General features: G+C 41.6%; 1 long non-coding RNA gene across 2 annotated transcripts in view; it reads right to left on the minus strand.

The window, feature by feature from the left end:
* Positions 1-1,488: 1,488 nt before the first annotated feature.
* The window catches only part of LOC105746119 (uncharacterized), a 32,431-nt gene continuing 19,801 nt past the window's right edge, over positions 1,489-14,118 (minus strand). The window contains exons 5-7 of one of the 2 annotated variants that reach the window (XR_011649496.1): positions 12,888-13,037; positions 11,802-12,050; positions 1,489-5,972 (exon numbers count right to left, since the gene is read on the minus strand). This is a non-coding gene — a long non-coding RNA (uncharacterized lncRNA). The remainder of the gene's footprint in view (positions 5,973-11,801; positions 12,051-12,887; positions 13,038-14,118) is intronic. The other variant, XR_011649495.1, reaches the window with a different exon arrangement.

Raw genomic sequence — 14,118 nt, forward strand, 5'->3', positions numbered from 1 at the left:
TTTTAAATGGTTCATGCTTTTTTTTGCCTCTTAGCTAAGGAATCTTTGTCTAACCCAAGCTTGAAAAAAAATTTCTCCTATGTTTTCTTCTAGAAGATTTATAGTTTTGGACTTTAGACTTACATCTATGACTCATTCCATTTCATGTTGCTGTTTGTGTATAGTATGAGATAAGGCTGATGTATATATAGTGTGAGGTAAGGAATTTCAGCAGCATAATTTAATGAAAGAACTTTTCTTTTCCCATTTGAATTACCTCGACACTTTTGTCAAAAATCGATTGGCCATGCATGTGCAGCTCTACTTCTAGACTTTGTCTTTGGTCCATTTGTTTATTTTTTATTTTTTGTAATCATAATTGCCACTGCTATTTTGAGTTAATTCTATTTTTAAATGTACTAAATGGTTATTTCTAATCTTTTTTTAATACGCTCCCTTCCTCCCTGAGATGGCTCCCTTGTCTGTCTGCTCATTTTTCCTGCTCATTGTCTGTGCTCATTTTCTGCTCACCATGTCTGCTCATTGTGTCTGCTTGGCGTCTTTAGGAGGCACTGGGAACCAAACCTGGGACCTCCCATGTGGGCAGCGGGTGCCCAACTGCTTGAGCCACATCCGTTCCCATTGTTAATTTTTCCATCCTGTGACTTACACAATCATGAGTTCTTTATTTTCATAGCTTAACTCACTGTATTACATTTTCAAGTAGGTTTTTCATGTACATAGATGTCTACTTTGTAAATCAGGGTGTGCTGGGCAGACAGTCACTAGGCTGCCTTGAGGCCAGGTGTCCATCTGCTAGTTAAATCAGTAGCCACTTCTGTTGTAGAATTTGAGAGAAGTTCAATTACTTGAGTATAGAGAGGCCAGGACTCAGGAATGATTTTGAGAAGGAAAAATGGTTTATTGACGCCCGGCCAGACTCGGGAACCTTCTGTTTGAATCCCGAGCCCCGAACAAGATTTTTTAGTCCCTTTTATACAGAGAAGAAAGGCCAAATGGTCCTTTTGTTTCAGTTCTCAATAGGCTTGAATTAGCATATATTTCCACATCTTAGTAAGCTTTTAGCATGGACCTCAGGCATTCGATAAGCTTTAGCATATTTGCTTTGCATTTCCCCTGAATACTTAAAGTTTATAGACCTTGCATTGTTAAACTGTATCCTGCTCACCAAGGGCAGGACTGCAACCTTTCATCATCCCACACCCACAAGTCACAGATAGTTTAGGTTATCTCTGAAGAGACAAAGAGCCTGCCACCCATAGCCCACATCACTTCTACCTAAAGAATTGCTCAACATTGTTGCTCTGATCAGGGGAGTATGGTTGCAGAAATGTAACTTAGAAGAGATTGAAAGTAGCAAACAAATTGACAAACTAGTACATATGTTATTTTTTTTCTCCCTCACTCCCTCCCTCCCTTCACTCCTCCTTCCCTCCCATCCTACCACCCAACCACCCTACCCCCCTCTTTCTCTTTCTTTCCTGTATGTTTTTTTTATAGCTTTCACACTGGGTTTTACTCTGCTTTCTGTTTTTATCAGTGGAGACAGTTCTCAATTTGTCTATTTATTGGGTATATTAGCAACTATGTCATGGATCGTTGTGAGGATAAAATGATGTAGTAACTATAAAGCACTTAGAACAGTGCCTGACACATAGAAAGTACTATATTTACTATTACTATAACTGTTATAATTATTACTTCTTTGCCATAAACCAGTGCAGGTGTGATGTCTTTGCCTTCCAAGCATTGCACTCTGTTTGGATCCTCCTACTGGCACAAGAGCTGCATGCTGGTGGTATACATTGTCTGTTTAATGCCTCAGTTGCCTGAGGGTAGAAAGGAGGGGACTAAAGAACCCTACTGGCAGCAACTCTACTGGTCGGGAGCTTCTCTTAGCTGGGGAAGCAGTGCCTGAGGCTCCATCCTGCTGTTTCATCCACTTTAGTGGAAGTCTGCTCAGGGGGAGGTACTGGTGGGAATTTTGTTGTGTGGACTGGCACACATTTTCCCCCTACACAGTCACTTCTGTTCTGCACCTCCCTAGAGACCTCACCCATTCTGGCCAGAAGCAGTGTCAAATCACTTACGCAGTATTTCCTTCAACCCTGTTGATGTTTTGTGAGGGAATGTACAGCCCTATCCCTCTCCATGTTGAACAGTAAGTGCGACCCTCAGAATTCCACTCTACTGATCACAGCCTGCTCACCAAATGAGGGTTGCTACACATTTTCAATTTGGGGCAAAATGAATTAAATCAAGCCAGTTTTCTCGATGTGTATAGGGGTTGAAGTCTTCCTAGCTTGAGAGCAGTTGAAGATCTCCTTTCTAATTTGGAATTTTTTGTTATTTTAATGAGTATAGTTGGGAAGGGGCCTTGTAAATGTGCATTTAAGCTCTCATTTTTCCCAGTCGTCTTCATCTAATATATTTTTAACAAGTTATTTCTTAAATTTCTTATGAGCTCTATTTTTAATATGACCCTCAGTCAGCTGAGATCATTGCTTGAGTGTTTATCACTTAGCATGATTGCTTAAATTCCATATTCTGTGGCAAGCCCAATGTCCTGCCTGATATGTTTACAGATTCCTGGGAAGTTTATTGACTCCTGGTCACTTCCGGCCCTAAATTCAATACTCAGATCTCTAAACAAAGCACTCTAGGTCTCACTGAAATTCTATCCCCTGGGGCTGTTCTCTCCTTAACTCAGCCCCATGTCGACAATTCCTCCCTGTCGCCCAAGCCATCCCCCAAAAAAATCTCACACAAGGCATTTTTTGTATATGGTCAACTTGTCAGAAGGTTCAAGGCAATGGGAAGTTGGGCTATATAGCCAACTTCCAGGGACCACTCCTCTCTTTGTTTCTCCATGTTCCAGGTCACTTAGAATCTCCTTCCCAGTTCATTTCTCCATTTCTACTGGGCATAATGACAATATTAATAATATTGATAGAAAACATACATAAAACTGACTGTGTGCCAGGTACTTTTAAAACATTTTATACATATCAATGGTATAATCTTCACCACAAACCTGTGAAGAAACTATTGTAATTATCCACATTTTACAGATAAAAACCTTAACCACAGCTAATTTGTTCTGGTTAAAAAATGGATCGTGGGACGTAAAACTGCCCGAGGCTTGGAAATGTTGTATATTCCATCTCTCTTCCAAACAGTTTCTGAGAGGTAGATTGAGCAAAATGGAGATTTATTTTCCCAAATATATGAACTAGCCAATTTCTTTTGAAAGGCAAACACAGATATAGTCAGTTTAATTTTGCATAACTGCAAAGTGCCAACTAGCACAGTCATTTTCTCAAGATTTAATGCGATTTGAAGTCCCTGTTCTATAATTATTGGAAATTAGTGACTTGCCCCAAATTTTGCAAAGGTCTGGGGAACTTACAGTCTCATGATTACCTCTGCTCTAAGATCGTGTTTCTGCTGAATGTTTAGCTTGCAGACCGTCTCACTGTAACAAACAATATAGACTTGGACACAGAGCACAGCTTTCCTCTGTCCCTCCTTCCCCTTCTTCCCCCACCGTGTTCTTCATCTGAGAGGCAGATGATACTGGAAACTTGCAGAGATGGAGGAGTTTATGTCAAAGCAATACTAGCAACTCAACTTTGAATATTAAATATCTTCTTAAAAGCCCTTTTAGTTCTCTCACAATTGGAGAATTTTCATTGTCACTGGCCTCTATTTTTCCTCTCCTCCTATCTCATTTCTGTCACCTGGTCTTAAGAGTCTAGAAGATTTTCTTTTGCTCTTTTAAGGCAAAAGATGTCTCTCTTTACCCTTTACCAACAGCTGAGAAACAACCTTATAACCTAATGGCCCATTAGAGTATTTTTTTAAACAAAGTACCTTCCCTCCCTAAGAGAAATTTTGGGACCATCTGTTGAGATGCTTTTTAAAAATCTACATATACTTTCCTTTCTGTTACATTAAAACAAAGATTCAGTGACTTCAGACACATTTACAGCTCTTGAGTTATGGCATAGATTCCTTTGTCCTGCTCTAGGCAGACTTACCCTTAGGTAAGAGAGGTCATCTAGATTTTCTCCTTTGGGCCATATCCATTCTGCTCTGATCAGGTCAATGTCATGACTAGGCTTTGTACATGGAGCATTTTCAGGACTTGGAGTTGTCCTAAATGATATTTCAGGAACAGGTACTGGACATTATATATCCTGCCATAACCACTGAATGGAATGGGAGAGAGTATAAACCACAATGTAAACTATTATCCAGGTGGTACAGCAGTGCTCCAAAATGTATTCACCAAATGCAATGAATGTGCCACAATGATGAAAGAGGTTATTGATGTGGGAGGAGTGGAGTGGGTGTCGGGTATATGGGAACCTCTTATATTTTTAATGTAACATTTTTTGTGATCTATGTATCTTAAAAAAAAATACAATTAAAAAAAGACATGTTCTTTCTATATGCAAAATACAATCACAATATCTCAAAAGTTTGGAATCATTTCAGTAACAATGCTTTGCACAAAGTCTCATCAAAATTGGTTATGGTTGTAGTCTCTTCTGGTGCAAAATTCCCTTCCGTCTGTGGAGATTAAATAGGTAACAGTTATCTGCTTCCAATATATAATGGAGGTGCAGGCATAGGATAAACATTCCCATTCCAGAAAGGAGAAAACCAGGGTCATGGGTCCCAGCACTGCACACTCCATTAGATTTCAAGCTCTGAGAGTCATATATAGAATGATGTTTGGCCCTCCAGGCCTGATGGAGTGGCAGCTCCACCCCTTCCAAGCACTTGCCCAGTGGCTATGCTTTCCCAGAATACTGGGATAAAGGCTCCACCCTCTCTAAGCACTGGGGTGGCAACATTTTCTGAACAAAGGGGCTGAAGGCCTTCCTTCTCCAAGTGCCAGGGCAGAATTTCCACACATGTGGAGGGCCTGCTCACTTGGCCTGAGAAAATGTCTTCAGTCCAGACCACAGCTTCCATGGTTCTGCCCTTGAAGCAACTCTTCCTTCAATTTGTCCTTTCTCTGTCCCTTTTATTCCAGGTTGGCAGTGATCTGATTCCATTTTATATAAATCTTGCAAAAAGACCTGTTGGTTTTGCATGTAGTACACAGGGGTCCTTCCTGGATAACTGCATTTCCAATCTGACTTCCCATGGAAATTGCTGACTGGTTCCATGTTCTGTTACATGGAACACTATTCTCTCGTGACTAGCTTTCCAAAAGTTCAGAATTTTCCAAACCATCAGTTTCTGGTTTCTTTTTGCCCAGGGGTTCAGTTCTCGGCTTAATAATTTCCTCTCTCTTTTTACTATAAGCTGCAAGGAAAAACCAGGTTGCACATTCCACATTTAGCTTGGAAATCCCCTGAGCTAAATATCAAAGTTCATTGCTTTCAAGTTCTATCTTCCATGCAAAACCAGAACTCAGTTTTGCCAAGTTCTCTGCCATTGTAAGGTAAGGATGGCCTTTCTCCAGTTTCCAATAATACACTCATAATTTTCATCTGAATCCTCATTGGAAGTATTGTTAGCATCTATATTTCTAACAACAATCTCTTCAAAGCACTCTAGGCCTTTTCAATCAAGCATCTCACAATTCTTCCAGCTTCTACCCATTATCCAATTCGAAAGGTGTTTCTATATTTTTGGTGTTTGCAATAGCAGCACTCTACTCTCCTGATACCAAAGTTGTTAGTCAAGGTTGTCTAGGGAAACAGAACTGACAGAAGATATAATATAAATATCATGAGATTTTTATAAGAATTGCCTCACATGACTATGGCGATGGGCAAGACCAAAGTCCATAGGGTAGGCTGCAAGCTGGGTACTCTGATGAAAGTTTTCAATGAATTCCACAGGAGAAGGCAGCTGGCTGGAAACTCTCTTCTGACTGCTGAAATAATCACTTCTCCTTTTAAAGTCTTCAACTGATTGGAGGAGACTTGTCTCATTGTTGAAGGCAATTTCCCCTGTTGATTGTACATATAATCAATCATGGCTACAATCATCTTGATGATTTAAGTCCATGAAATATCCTCACAGAAACAATCAGGTCATAGTAACAATCAGGCTTGACTAAGAAACTGAACATCATAACCTGACCAAGATGGGCACATGAACTTGGCCATCACACATTATATGTATGAACAATATTAAGTATATTATAAAGGTGGAAAAATGTTTGTGTAATTTTTTAAATGACTTGGAATAAGTGGCTAACAATTTGGGAAAAAATAAATATGGATCCCTTTGTACTTACTAGAAGAATATATTGGTGATGGACTTGACCCAGTGATTAGGGCGTCTGTCTACCACATGGGAGGTCTGAGGTTCAAACCCCGGGCCTCCTTGACCTGTGTGGAGCTGGCCCGTGAGCAGTGCTGATGCATGCAAGGAGCGCCCTGTCATGCAGGGGTGTCCCCCACGTAGGGGAGCCTCACGCACAAGGAGTGCACCCTGTAAGGAGAGCCGCCCAGTGTGAAAGAAAGTGCCGCCTGCCCAGGAATGGTGCCGCACACACGGAGAGCTGACACAACAAGATGATGCAACAAAAAAAGAAACACAGATTCCTGTGCCGCTGACAACAGAAGCGGACAAAGAAGATGACACAGCAAATAGACACAGAGAATAGACAACCAGGGGAGGGGGGAGAGAAATAAATAAATAAATAAATCTTAAAAAAAAAAAAAGAATATATTGATGAGTATGTATATCTTGGAGTAATAAAATATCTTCTAATCATTCCATTAAAGACACTAAAGTAGATTTGATGCCATACCAAAGCAGTACCCATGGGATCTTAAGGAGCCTACAATGGGAATGTGTCTCAGCTAGAAATGCAACAATCTAAAAGCTAAGGGCATACCCACAGGACAAGATAGAATTCTAAAGGAAAAGAGTAGAGGCAAAATTCACAAATGTCAACTGCTCAAGACCCTGTATATACATATACTCTTACAGACTGCTGAAAGGCTAAACGGAGATAAAACATCAGTGTCCATTTTCAAGTACTGGGGGGAGAATATGAAGGAACCTAGTGTATTAGTCAGGTTCTCCAGAGAAAACCAGCAGGATGTATGTGCATGTGTATGGGTGTACATACAAATATATGCAATCAATTTATATATATGTAATCAATTTATTACAGAAATTGACTTCCGCGAACACGGGGATTCGCAAGTCCGAGTTCTGTAGTGTAGGCAGCAAGTTGGAAATTCGATGAAGGTGACAAATTGCCCAGGAGAAGTGCAACATGGGAATTCCAATGAGGGTTATGAAGAAATCCCCAGGAGAAGCTGGCTGGCTGAAGTAGTGACAGAAATTCTTCCTTTCCTTTCTCTCTCTGACTCCTGAAATCCAACTGATTGGATGAGTAGAGTCTTCTCATTGCTGAAAGCAATCGTTTTGTTGCTTCTAGATGTAATCAGCCATAGGTACAATAAACTGACTTATGATTTAAATCCTTCTACGAAATAGCCATCACATAAACCATCAGGGCAGTCTTGCTTGTCCAAACAACTGGACATCATAACCCAGCCAAGTTAACAAATGACATTAACCATCACACCAAGTGACACAGAGAGGGGAGTCAATGAGAGACCACTCACACTGTTGCGGGGCCAATAGAAGACTTGGAGAAAACATCCCAGGAAAAAAGAGACTTTCAGATAACACATGCCTTGCACTCTCACAGAAAAGAAAGAGCATGTGATCTCCATGAAAAAAGAGATAAAAGTGTAGAAATAAATCAATGAAATGAGATAAAACAAGGTTGCTGAAAGAGCTAAGAAAAGAAAGCAAGGACAAATGTCATTTTAGAACTAAGACATAAAACAGAAATACCAAATGGAGAACATAATTTATGTGTGATGTGTACAGCAAGCTTGGGAAAATCACACAAACTACAGAAGGAAAAAACAGAGAAATAAGAGCAATCAGAAGAAGAGAGGCAATGAAGAGCCAGAATTCCAATTTGACAGGCACTGTTGATTGCTGATCCAGTGGCCATTCCCATCCCTTCCCCTTTCTTCTTTGCCTGCCACTTCTATAGAGGATAGCAAAGGTAAATACTCAATATCTCAGCCTCCTCAGAAAAAAACACACTTTCATACTTGAAAACATGTTGAAACTACTTTCATGAGAAAAGCAAGTTGTGGAATTGTACGGAAAAAAAATCAGTGTTACATGCATGAGTGTCTGTCTACAATAAAATAAAACTGGAAGAAAGTTTATCAAACTGTTACTGAGGTTATTTCTGAAAGGGTGGCTATACAGGGGACTTTTCCTTTCTACATTATATATTTTAGTTTAAACACATTACTTGAATCATAATTTCTTTCTTCATGGGAATTTTTTAAAAAGTTTAGGTAAGATAGAAGAAAGAAAAGAGGTAAAATGAGTAATAACCAAAACCTCTCGTGTGGCCACAAATTTGCCTCTGAGCTATCAGTAATGCAACTTACACAAGTACATCTTGTTGGTTACAGTTTAATGTGTCCATGAGATAAAAGCACAGATCACTGGTTAAGAGATAACTGCATGGGTTGGTACTGGAATCAGACAGGAATTCCCATGTGTCCTCCCAAAGAGACACTGCAGGCACTCTTATCATTTAAACTATGATGGGTTCCATAATGCTGGTTTTGAGATCAGCCCTTGGCATCACAGTAAGTACAAGCAAAGGTAATTATTTGGAGCCAGGATCAAACTGTACTCTCCAGTTTGTCACCCATCTCACCTGGCCTGCTTCACTTGTTTATATACCTGTCTGCTCCCTGCAGTCATTTCAGTGTGCACCCCCAGTCTAAAGAGAGCATGGGTAGAGGCGGGGCCTATGGACCTGAGGCCCTCTTCCCCTTCCTTGCCTCACCAGTGCATTGAGCAAACCAAAAGAGTGGTACCGAGCACCAGCTCTGGAAAAAAACAATATTTACTCCAACAGTTTGAACTGGGAACAAGAATTGGGGGTGAAGAGTGTTTATGGCTGAGGGTAGGGAAAAAGAACATGGATTTATTTACCCCCAATTCTTATAAAGCACTTATTATATGTGAGCCATTATGGTAAGTGCTCTTCATTTATTATTCCATTTAATCATCACAAAGAACCCTACGAGGTAGATTCTATTATAATCCCCATTTCTATAAATCAACTTAGTTTGAAAGAGGTTAAGCAAGTTGGTCAGATCTCTCAGCTAGCAGAGATGGAGCCAGGATTTGAATCCATGTAGCCTGGATCTGGTGTTCTCTTAACCACTCTACCTGGTGTGAGAAGGCCTGACATCAAGTTCCAGTGCACCGGTTTATTAGATGGATGACTTCAGGTAACTCTCTCCCTGACTCTGGGCCAAATTTTCTTTCTCGCTAGAAAGAGGAGCTTCACCAAGGTGTTCCCTAAGGGCCTTCTAGCTTAGACATGCCTTGCTTGCTTTGGTGAATGGTCTGGATGGAGGACTTCATCAAGAGATGGATCTTGGCATAAGCACAGGGTTTGCCTCAGTTTAGAGAAGGCACCTGTCTCCTGAGGATAGAGGCTGTTGCCAGCTAAGCTGTGGTGCCTTTTCTGCAGGAGCTGCAGGATCTGCCCCAGGCTGTGGTCCAATCAGTCCAGAAAGCTGATCTTGGGGAGCTTTTAGGCCCCTGCCTCCCTCCCCTTCCCTTCACTTCAGTGCCATCTTTTTAACACTGTCTCACCCCTCAGTGGTCACAGCTGATACAAAAAGGATGGCAGCTGCAACTCCAAGCCCTCACAATCTATCCCACCTGCTACTGCAGGTATTGGGGCCAGGGAATCTGTGAAGGACATTGTCCCTGTTAAGGAGTCATTTTGTAATGCTACATCCCTTCTAGGGCCTGATCTCATGAAGAAGAAGAGTTTACATTCACAGAACTGGGGGGTCAGGACTTGAACCTGTGTCTGTGGGGAACACGATTCAATCCATAACAGATGACATCTGACATAACTTTGTAAAAGAACTGAACAGCCATTTTCTTTCTAAAAAAAAATCATATTTAAATGTGACTTCACTCCTGGCTCACCAAACTTCCGAGACTCCCACTGACCACAGCTGAAAGGCCAGATCCTGTGTGCTAGCATTTACAACCCTCCAAGGTCTGGCCTCACAAATATTTCTCTTCTTATCTCCCTCCACTCCCTCTGCTGCCATACCATGCTGCGCTTCCATCCAAGCTGAACTTCATTCTTCTCCATGGATACCCAGCCTTATCACACCTCTGAACTTTTTGTTCACATGACAGTCTCTTCTGTCTGAAATGCCACGTCCCCCTTCCTTACACAAGTAAATAATTCATAATTTTCAAAGTCTAGCTCAAAAGTCCCTCCTCTTCGAGGCAACTCCTCAAATTGAAAGTGGCCTTTCACCCACTTCTGAGCCACCATTGCATCTTATCAGTTTTCTTGGGGCATATATTACTTCCTATCTCATAGCATACGTATGTGGTAATCTAGCTGGACTGGGCACTACAAAGCAGATTCCTGTCATGTGAAGAATCTTTGCTTGCCCACAGCACCTTAAACATACTGAGTAATAAACAGAGGGCACCTGAGTACAGAGCATGAATAATCGACTGAGTCAACCAGCCCCTGAGACTTTGAAGAAGGGAATACAGAGATGGAAGAGAACAGAACTATTCGAGGGAGCATATATGGTGGTGTGGAAATCAGTGACCTAAGGGTAGACACCCATAGAAGCCACATAGGTAAGGATTAAAAGGAGAAAAAAGCAGGTACCATGGTTGCTGGAAAGAACTGCAGACTGCCCACCCAGTTGAGAGGAAGGGCAAGGCAAGATACAGCCATGATAAAGGGAAGAATCTGTACAGCCCACTGAATTATCATTCATAGAAGACTGGACTATGTGGTAAAGTCCTTGCCTTGCTTTGCTGATGGTTACATGGTGGTGGGGAGGGGAAGCAGTTAAGAGAAGTGATGGTGGAAAAAGACCTTGACCAAAAGGCAGAAATACTAAATACAAATGAGTTTTTACAGCTAAGAGATTTCAAAGTGAGTGGGGAGGTCATTCCAGAGGTTAGGCTTATGCACATCTCAGGAGGATCTTGTTGACTGCCACAGCAAACAGTGCCTCAAACAGAGGGGCTCCTGAGGGCTCTAGAGCCATCTAGACACTATACACAGGCCGGCAGTTTCAGAAATTCAGCAGCCTGTCAGTGGGTCTTCTCCTCTGAAAGAAATAACACTCATTTTGAGTTAGAAAATGGGGTGGTTCTTGGGAATGAAGTGGGACTTCTGCTTTCGGGGGCTGAGACACTGAGATTGTAGAGAAAAGTCATTTCAGAAAGAATGGATGGCTAATTTGAAAACTCCTCTGGATATAGCAGTCTAGCACTGTGGAGACAATTTGGGAAAAGAGGCTGTGTCTGTGCCTCAGTAACTGAAAGATACAGCACAGGATATGACTACAGCTGAGCATAGCATTATAGAAGAGAAGCATTTTCTTCCCGCTTCACCTTTGAAGAAACTACTGCTAGCCATCGGTGGCAGGACATGACCTGATAGAGAAAGCACTTTCTTCAGTGGTCAAAGTCCTTCGGATTTCCAGAACACCATATTTTGGTGAAAGTGGTTTCTACACCTCACTGTCCTGTTTCTGCCACTGGAGTAAAACAGGACAGAAATGCTGACATCAGGCTTCCAAGACTCTACAATGGCAGACGACAAGGAAGGAGGAGGTTTCAAATGGGTTAGTGTATTCATTTTCTATTGCTGCTCTAACACATTACCACAGAGTTAGGGGTATGAAAAGACAAATTTATTATCTTACTTTTCAGGAGGGCAGGCATCCAAAATAGGTCTCACTGGGCTAAGATCAAAGTGTTGACAGGGCAGTGTTGCTTCTAGAGGCTCTGGAGGAGAATCTGTTTTCTTATCTTTTCCAGCTTCTAGAGACTGCTTGCATTCCTTGGCTCATGGCACTGTTCTCCATCTTCAAAGCCAGCAGCATAGTATTTTCCAGTATCTTCTGCCTCTCTAGTCCACATTTAAAAGACTCCTATGGTTATACTGGGCACACCTAGATAATTCAGGATAATTTCCTTACTTTATGGTCAGCTGGTTAGCAAGCTTAATTCCATCTGCAACCTTAATTCCCTCTTTCCATGTAACATAAAATAATCACAGGTTCTGGGGATTGGAATGTGGATGTCTTTGGGAGGCCATTATTCTGCCTAAGTCAGCAAACAAAGATGTTTGCCATGGAAAGATAAGTGAATCCTTACCGTTTATCATCCTTTTATCTTCCTCATTAAATAGAAAGATCTTTAGATCCCAAAAAGAAGAATCACACTGGTTGAAATCAAAGCTCAATATGGGTGGAGAGGCAATATGAGCTCAGGGCTCAGGGATCTGAATGGAATTATGCGTGCCCCAGGATACTGAAAGAACATAGGTACAAGATTTTCAAATTTCTCACGGACATTTTTGAGGATTTGTGGGGAATAGTAATAGTGTTAGAAGTGGGCAAAACAGTGTGCCCTCCCAAAAAACATTTTTTGGTAGGTACTGGAGATTGAACCCAGGACCTCAAACATGCGAAGCAGTTGCTCAACACTGAGCTACACCTGCTTCCTGAGTACAAAACTTTCAACGGAAGAGCCTTGATCTCAACTACAGATGAAGGAGTTTGCCATTGTGAAAGAAACCTTAAAAGAATGGTTCAAATACACTTAAGAGTGCATTGCAATGATGAAGATGCAATGTGGGTTCACTGAGAACAAAACCTATCACAAATCTTACTTCCTCCTTTGACATGGTTCTCAGTCTAGAGCAGAAAAAAACACTGTACATCACCAGACTAGAGTTACTTCATGGAGCTTTTCTAAGGCAGAGACCATACATAATTCATTTGTACATTATCTGTGGTGTGCTGTGGTGTGCGCATCTCTTCCAACTCTGTTCAGCAATATCACATTGGTAACTTGAAATCCGCCATTTTGGAAGTGTTCCAGAGATGGGAGATACTCATCATGTGAGCCATGGTAGAATGAATTGGAGATTTTCCCTGGAAAAGAAAATACTCAGAGGAACATGAGGATTATACCAAATATTTGAATAAATACCATGTAGACAGGGCCATCACATTGCCTAACTCCAGGGGGCACCATTTACACTGTAGTCTATTGGAAGGGCAATTCCCAGAGCTGTGCAGTGCGCAGTCTTTAGAGCCAGAAGTGGTAATTCTGCATGTGGGCAAGAGATTGCTCTTTCAAAGGTAGAAGTCACTGAGAGTTATAGTTCAACTCAGTTTCAGCAAGAACATCAATACTCATGAAGAAGAGTTCCTTTGCCTTGGACGGATTCAAAGCAGAAGCTGCATGGTCACGTCTTGAAGGGGGATAAGGCATTCTGGCAGCAGGCAAGCAGAAGGAGGTTTTTTGTTGGATGACCTTTCACATTTTTTCCAGCTCTGAGATTCACTGATCCCAGAGATAGGAACAACAATTTATGGAGCTTCTACTAGCTCATAGCATTGTGTCAGGTGTTTTATATACCTGGTTTGATTTAATCTTCAAATCAACCCTACAAAATAGATATTACTATCCTTCAATTACAGATGAAGAAACTGAGACTCAAAGATTAATTATTTGTCCATGGGCGTGGAACTACTAAGTGGCTTAGCCAGGATTTAAATCTAGGAGTATATGACTCCTTGATTCTTCCTACACCACTGGGGATGGGGAGGAGAGTTAAGCCCTCCAGGGACTTTTGGTTAATAATGTGACTTGTGCCATTATCAATATCATGGTCAGGGAGATTTGTGGGAGGAAACTCGATGGAGAAAGCATAGCACCATGCCTGGGGGTGCTATTGACCAGCCAGTGATGGCCACACCCTGCAGATAAGACTTCATCCCTTGCTTTGACCACAAGAGTCTTGTCAGAGCTGACAAACCTGAGGCCCAAACTGCCCTCCACCCAATGGTGAATGTCTAATCTGTGGGACCAGACTCTTACCTAATCTGTGGGACCAGACTCCTATCTAATCTGTGGGACCAAACTCTTACCAACCTGTGGATCAGACTCTTGCCGGTTCCCTTGGGCTGCCATTATAAATTTACAAGCCCCCGGAGAAAATGAAGTTGC

Source organism: Dasypus novemcinctus, chromosome 8, assembly GCF_030445035.2.
Source record: "Dasypus novemcinctus isolate mDasNov1 chromosome 8, mDasNov1.1.hap2, whole genome shotgun sequence".
NCBI lineage: Eukaryota > Metazoa > Chordata > Mammalia > Cingulata > Dasypodidae > Dasypus > Dasypus novemcinctus.